The 7,500-nt window shown below is 43.3% G+C and overlaps 1 protein-coding gene across 6 annotated transcripts in view; it reads left to right on the forward strand.

The window, feature by feature from the left end:
* Nucleotides 1-7,500, forward strand: part of LOC125047737 — an 86,345-nt gene that overhangs the window by 19,272 nt on the left and 59,573 nt on the right. The window lies entirely within an intron of this gene.

Genomic DNA, 7,500 nt, shown 5'->3' on the forward strand with positions numbered 1-7,500 from the left:
TAACAAATAGTTACGATGATGTTTGCAACTGAAACACATGTGATATTTGCACTGGTAACAACAATAATACTAATGAAAACGATCTGTAATTCTTCTACGTCTGGTTAACGAAATCTGTGATATGATTTCGGGGCAGTGCTCTATATAAAACTGTTATTGATAATGAACTTCGGATGATGCTGCTCGGTTAAGATGCCACCTCTGCTAATACAAATCTTAAAAATAGCTTCCCTTTGTTCATACTGTAAATCAGTGGTAAATCTGATTGAAAGAATAACCGTGTCCAAGCAGACTCGAGGTCGTGTTCCATGTCTGAGTGAATTTATCAAAGTTTTTTTTTCTTTCTTTCTTTCTTTCTCTGCATGGATTTTTTTTTTTTTTTTTTTTTTTCTCAGATCAAGTCTCCTACATTTTTAATTTACTTGGATTTGTTGCTAGTATATATGTTTATGTATTTTTAACTGAGAGATTAACAGTTCAAGTGTTGTTGTTTTTTCGGCGAGGAATCTTCTTTACTTTTCTTTGGTTTTGATGAAAGGTAGGACGGCCATAATTTCTCGAGTCTTGATGGCCTCGCATGACGCTTCCCTCGCTACAGTTATTACTTTTTTCATTTTCATAGCGTTTTTCCCTCTCGAAGGATATGAATGCAGCACAACTACCGACGCGTGTTCTCTTGATGCTTGAATCGAGCAAAACAATTTGCGAGTGTGTCACGCGGGCGGCACTCCTCCAGATTACTGTGGCGGCCCGGCTGACTTGGTGGGGCCGGGAGGGGGAGGCTCCTCGTTCCAAGACGTGTAACACGGATAAATGGAGAAACTCTACTCCCTCTTTATTTTATTTTAGCCGAGACAATATTTGGAATGTAAAAGTTTCGAGACTTTCTCTTCCCGTCTCTCTGCCTCCCCCATTCCGATGAATGTTTGAAGTTCACGACTTGGGCATCATTTATTAGCGTCTCTATCTGGCCGACCTGGCTCGACTGGGTCCGTTAGGGTTTTGCTTAAAGTCAGTCAAGCTATATGGAATTCTTTGGCCGAAAGGTTTCCAATTAGTTCTATACTTGTTTCCATTGTATTTTTTTCTCCATTCCTTTACGTTTCTCTGTATATGTCGGGACGCGTGTGTGTCTGCCTTTTTGTGTATGCCATTTTTCTTTGTTTCTTCTTCGATCGATTACACGCGTGGTCACACACACAGGAGCGCAAGCGTGCGTGCTTGCGGGCCTCATATTTATTGCGTTTGGGTTTTCCAAGTTGTTTCATTCACAACCCGGAAAAGAAAGGTACTTTTGCAAAAGAAATCGCGCGAAAACCACTTAATTTTCGCTTGCGTTGTTTATTTTCGTTTGCATTATTAAGTACAAAGGAGCCCTTTTATTAAGATACACACAATAAATAAGCAATGCGACAGTGAAGGACTGGTTTCTAAGTCTGCTTCACTTGAGGGCAATTTCCGTGCCACTTCTTTTCCGGCTTCGATGGTAGCCAAGGTATTTTCCACAGGTTTCCTTATCTGCTTCAGGCTCTGCCTAATATGTCGCACGCGTGGGGTGCCGCTGACAGATGTGGAAGGTCTCTCCCTCCTCCAGTCCTCCCCTCGTTGACCGAGACTGTAACTGTACGGTAAAAGTGGTTTCGCACTTGAATATGAGCCACTTGCCTTTGTGAAGGGCGTTTTTCTCTGGAGTTATAGTCACTGAAACAGCGTTTTGCGCGTGCTGTGAATTCTTAAAGCATCCGGATGATAGCATAGATTCTTGTATTTTAAGAGTTGGCTGCAGTTTAACGTAATTCTCTAGATAGAGCTTTTCTCTCAACAAAAATATTTTTACCCTAACATGTAATACGTTTGCTCAATTAATTGTAACATTATTAGTTTGGTAATAAACATGGTATTAAATATCTTGAAACAAAAGTAAACTTGAAAAACAAATAGTGGCATTATGTGTCAAGGTTTGTGTCATTTCATATGAAGTGAATTGGTCTATTTGTGCAACACGCTGCAGTGCCAACGTGAGTCGGTCGTAAAAGGGAGGCGCCGTAAAGAAATTTGCTATGAACTGCGAGCGTTTTATGCGAAGCTCTCGTGATGTACAGATCTGGACTGCATGCCGGGTGCTTGCGTGATAGATGTAAAAAGGGAAAATGGAAAATAAATGAGATGTACACTGTATATTCAGCAGTGAGACCGACTGCTGAGTCGCGGAAGAAGAGACTGACAGGGATGTGGGAAAATACTGTGATAGGAAGTTCAAAATGTCGTGGAGAATTCGATGTTTGCATAACACTCAAGGTTAAGGGGAGTGGTGAAGCCTGTGGTGGGTTTACAAGTGACATTCAAATAGAGCCACAGAATACACGGCATCGCTGGCACACACGCATTCACGTATGCAAGAACGTATTCAAGAACGCACAAATGTGTACACGGGCAATGAGGGTAACAATTGAAGAATAATTAGATAAGAATGCATGAACACTAAAAACAACACACACGCCAATTCAAAACCACACGCACACATGCCCGCACGCACAAATGCTATACATTCGTTCATTAGAGTGTTATCACGAGATTATTCGGACGGCGAAATCCGCAGGAAATGCCATCGATAAAAGCTGAGCGTGGCGCGGGACGCGGTCGTTTCTGTCAGCGTTGTGGGCAATTATTATTTCCGGCCGATTGGGAGCATTAATTTGATGCGCTACTTTATGCGGCTTTATCATTTAATATTATATGTGATACAGTGCATATTTATATCTGCGCGAGTCAGAACGCATCATAACGAGGGGGAGGGGGCAGCGAGCGAGAACAGACCCGGGCCACAAATGACCAGGTCAATTTCCAGAAATCATTAGCCAGTCACGTAAATATTTGTAGTGAGGAAAACCTGCTAATGTAGCTGGGACAGCAAGAAACTATCGTCATATTTGCTTCGTTATATCCATATTCCGAGATGCATTTGCAAGGGAAAGAAAGAACGTGAAAGAGCCGTGAGGGGAGCTCATAAACGAAGCAGAATCGGGCGAGATCGCCGAGCGAGCACCGGGAGATTTGGGCCGACGGTGCTAATGCGAATATCGAGTTTGCTCGTGATTTGTACAGCACTTGCTCTCGCGGTAATCGGTAAATCCACAAGGAAAAGAGACGAAAAAGTGCAAGGAGAAAACTGTTCGTACTCTATTCATGCGCGGGTGGCGAAGCAAAGAGGGAGGGAAGTAGAGCCCTGCTGCGGCCGCCCCTGCCTGTCCCTCCAGGCCCCGGGACGTCCCTCGCCGGCCCCTCTTCCTCTTGCCACTTCGCCCTCTTGTCCCCCGGATCTTCCCTTTCTCTCTCTCCCCTCCTCCCCCTTTTCCTCTTGTCCCTCACATGCTCTCCTTTACCAAGTGCTCTTCTCTCTCTTTTGCCCTGCCTCTCCCCTCCCCTCCTTCGCCCTCGATCCCGCTGCCCCCTCCCTTTCCCAGCCGGTAGCACTCCCCTCTTCCTCTCCCGCCAGCGCCGGCTGAAACGCGTGGAATGCGGTGTCCTGCGCGAGTAATTGCATTTTGTTGATAATTCGCTCAGATGGACATATTGATAGGGTAAAATTTCACAATCAAATTAAAGTAAATATAAAATACATCTGGGAAGGTGCAGGCGAGGGGGAGGGGGGCAGATTTGGACTACAATAAGAGAAAGAAAGTATATTTTACCAACTACTTCCTATAAGATTTTTGAGCGTGTAATGTACTTCCCGAACCTCAAAGGACGAAGGAGAAGAGGAGGGGAGTTACTAAGAACCTGAATGAGGTTTTCGGTTTGAGGAGAAACCGATAAGGTGCACAGTGAAGGATAGGGAAAACAAAGATATTCACTAATTGAAGCAAGGAGAGAGAGAAGAAACATCAGGTGTTGACATTCCTCCTGGATTCCGCCTGACAAATGAATTCTCCGAAACATCTTTGTTCAAATGTTCTTACTTTTTACTCGCGTTGCCACTTTTGTATATCATTGTCTCAGACATGCAATTGTGTGGCACTGGCTGCGTAACAAAAGGGAGAAAAATGAGTAAATAAAAACGACGGAAAATACGAATGTTGGTGCCGATCCCCGCAGCAGCGGTGCCACGGCCGGGCGCTATTCCGGCTTCGTGAATGTGTCTCCCACGCGAACATGGGAGATATGCAAACGCCCCGGCAATGGAGACCCTTCCTGTTATGCAAATGCGCTTGTTTGGGGAGAGTAGGTCTGGTGCCAACGGTCCGCGCTAACAAATGTTGATGGTCGGAGCAATTCGATTGTTTCCTATGCAACTACAGGAAGTGATTCCCGTCCAAATAGATTTCAAAACACAATAAACATGAAGTTCTGTTAGTATTGATATATTCTGTAGAAGTACATTTAAAGTAAAGTTCGTTAAAGTGACCACTGAACCAGTGCCCATTGAGAAAATGAATGAAAGAGATAGATAGATAGATAGATAAAGAGAGAGAGAGAGAGAGAGAGAGAGAGAGAGAGAGAGAGAGAGAGAGAGAGAGAGAGAGAGAGAGAGAGAGAGAGAGAGAGAGAGAGAGAAAGTGAGAGAATGGTAGAGAAAGAGGAAGAGAGAGAGAGAGAGAGAGAGAGAGAGAGAGAGAGAGAGAGAGAGAGAGAGAGAGAGAGAGAGAGAGAGAGAGAGAGAGAAAGTGAGAGAAAGGTAGAGAAAGAGAGAGAGAGAGAGAGAGAGAGAGAGAGAGAGAGAGAGAGAGAGAGAGAGAGAGAGAGAGAGAGAGAGAGAGAGAAAATCTACTGCATATTCTATTGAAACCCGACGAAGTCAACCCCGCAAGGGATAACTCGTGTGGAGGAGACTACTGCCGCTTGATTTTTTCTTTTGTTGCATATATATATATATTTATATATATATGTATAAATATATTCATATATATGTATATACGTACATACATATATATATATATATATATATATATGTATATATATATATATATATATATATATATATGCATATATAAATGTACATATATACATATACACATGTATACATACATACATATATATATAAATATATATATATATATATATATATATATATATATATATATATATATATATATATATATACTTACATACACATTTTTTTCTCTCTCACTTCATATATATATTTATACACACACACACACACACACACACACACACACACACACACACACACACACACACACACACACACACATGTATACACACACACACACACACACACACACACACACACATATATATATATATACACACACACACACACACACACACACACACACACACACACATATATATATATATATACACATACATATATTTACACACACAGACACACACACACACACACACACACACACACACACACACACACACATATATATATATATATATTATATATATGTATATGTATACATGTGAATATATATAAATAATTATATATAAATATATATATATATTTATCTATTTATTTATTTATTTATATCTATACACGTATACATACACATACAAACGCATATATATATATATATATATATATATATATATATATATATATATATATATATATATATATATACATACATATACACACACACATGCATACATACATACATATACATAGACACACACACACGCATATACATATACGTGTGTGTGTGTGTCTATGTATATATGTATGTAAGTATATCTATCTGTTTAATGGAATACCAATGTGTGTAAGATTATCTTGAAAACATCGGTCATTACTTATTTGATTGAACAAAATAGAGACGGATGTAGCGGAAGATGGTCAGCCTCGGATAACGGGTGTTTTCGCATGAAATTACCAATTTTCAGGAGCCAAACATCTCTTGATTTGATTCCACGAGCTATTGACCCTTGATTGGGTAGCCGCTCGTAACCCAATCCTCTCGCAGTTCCCCCCCCCCCCCCCCCCCCAAGCGCGCAGCCTCTGCCTCATGGCTTTCAACTTTCATTGCGGTAACTGCTGGCAATACTTGGCTTGCAATCACGCGCTGGGTACGCGATGCACACATACTCACACACAGACAGACGCACACATACAAAATCATTAGCAGACAAACACGTATAAAGCTGGACTTTAAATAGTGATGTACTAATAAACATTCAGATACACTCTGTATGTGTGTTACTACGCACGCAAACACAAACACACTTACACACACACACACACACACACACACACACACACACACACACACACACACATATATATATACACACACACACACACACACACACACAGACACACACACACACACACACACACATATATAAAACAATGATAATTTAAACATACCTATTTCACTCCTGGCTACCCTGCCGCCTCGCCCAACAGTGGCTGTAAAAGCGTCCCCTCGCCTTCGCTCACCTCCGGAGTGACAGCCTTTTGTCGGCGGCGCTCATAGGAAGCCTCATTAGGTTGCGACAAGAACGCCTCTTCAAAGGGCAGGATCGCCGCCCGCGCCTCGCCAAGTTGGCGCGGAGTGGCAGGTAACAGCCACTAAGGAGCCTCGCGGACGGCCTCATTCGGGCGCACTTAGGGCGGGGATTCCTGGGCTGTCGTTGGCTTCCATAGAACTGCGAGAGCATCCCGAGAGCCTCTTGTCCTGCGCCGTAAACAGATTGTCGTGGGCGTCGCTGGGGAAGCCGTACGCGTGCTTACTGTGCGGCCAGGGTTCTCTTTTGTTTCATGGGCGGCGACCGGAAGTTGCTTCCGCTCCCTCGGTCATTTGAGGATGGTAAACCTACTTTTATACTTTCCGTTTAATTTTCAAAAATAAATATTGATACATGTATGTTCATAAACACACACACACACACACACACACACACACACACACACACACACACACACACACACACACCACTGGCCGCAAGAGTAAGTAATGTTCTTCGCATTGATTGGCGTAGTAATCTAGAGGTGCAAGGAGGAGATATTTCTGTCACATTGATTCCTAGGTTAAAGGCGATGTTAGGATAGGTGGGTTTGGGCAGGTAAGGGCGGATGGGGGGGGGGGGGGGGTGCGGGCGGGCAAGGGCGGGCAAGGGCGGCCAAGGCTAGCCTCGTGTGGATGGGCACTAGGAGGGAGAGGCAAAGGTTCCCTGCGCTCCCCTGTGGTATTAATAACTATGTCGAACGCCCCCGTAGGGAATTAATAAAAGTCTTTCACTTTTAATTAAGAGTTAACTTGGAGGGAAGGGACGGGGATGGCGGGAGAGGGAAAAAGGGAGTGGGGAAGGAACAGAGGGAAGGGGATGGGAATCAGGAGAAAAGGTAAGTTCGAAATGCGGGGGTATGTGAGAACAGAAGGAAGGAGAGAGAGAGAGAGAGAGAGAGAGAGAGAGAGAGAGAGAGAGAGAGAGAGAGAGAGAGAGAGAGAGAGAGAGAGAGAGAGAGAGAGGACATGGAGAACACATTTTAGGAGAAAGAGAGGGCGGTTGTTGGGATGTCCTGCGGGC

Source organism: Penaeus chinensis, chromosome 41 (genome assembly GCF_019202785.1).
Source record: "Penaeus chinensis breed Huanghai No. 1 chromosome 41, ASM1920278v2, whole genome shotgun sequence".
NCBI lineage: Eukaryota > Metazoa > Arthropoda > Malacostraca > Decapoda > Penaeidae > Penaeus > Penaeus chinensis.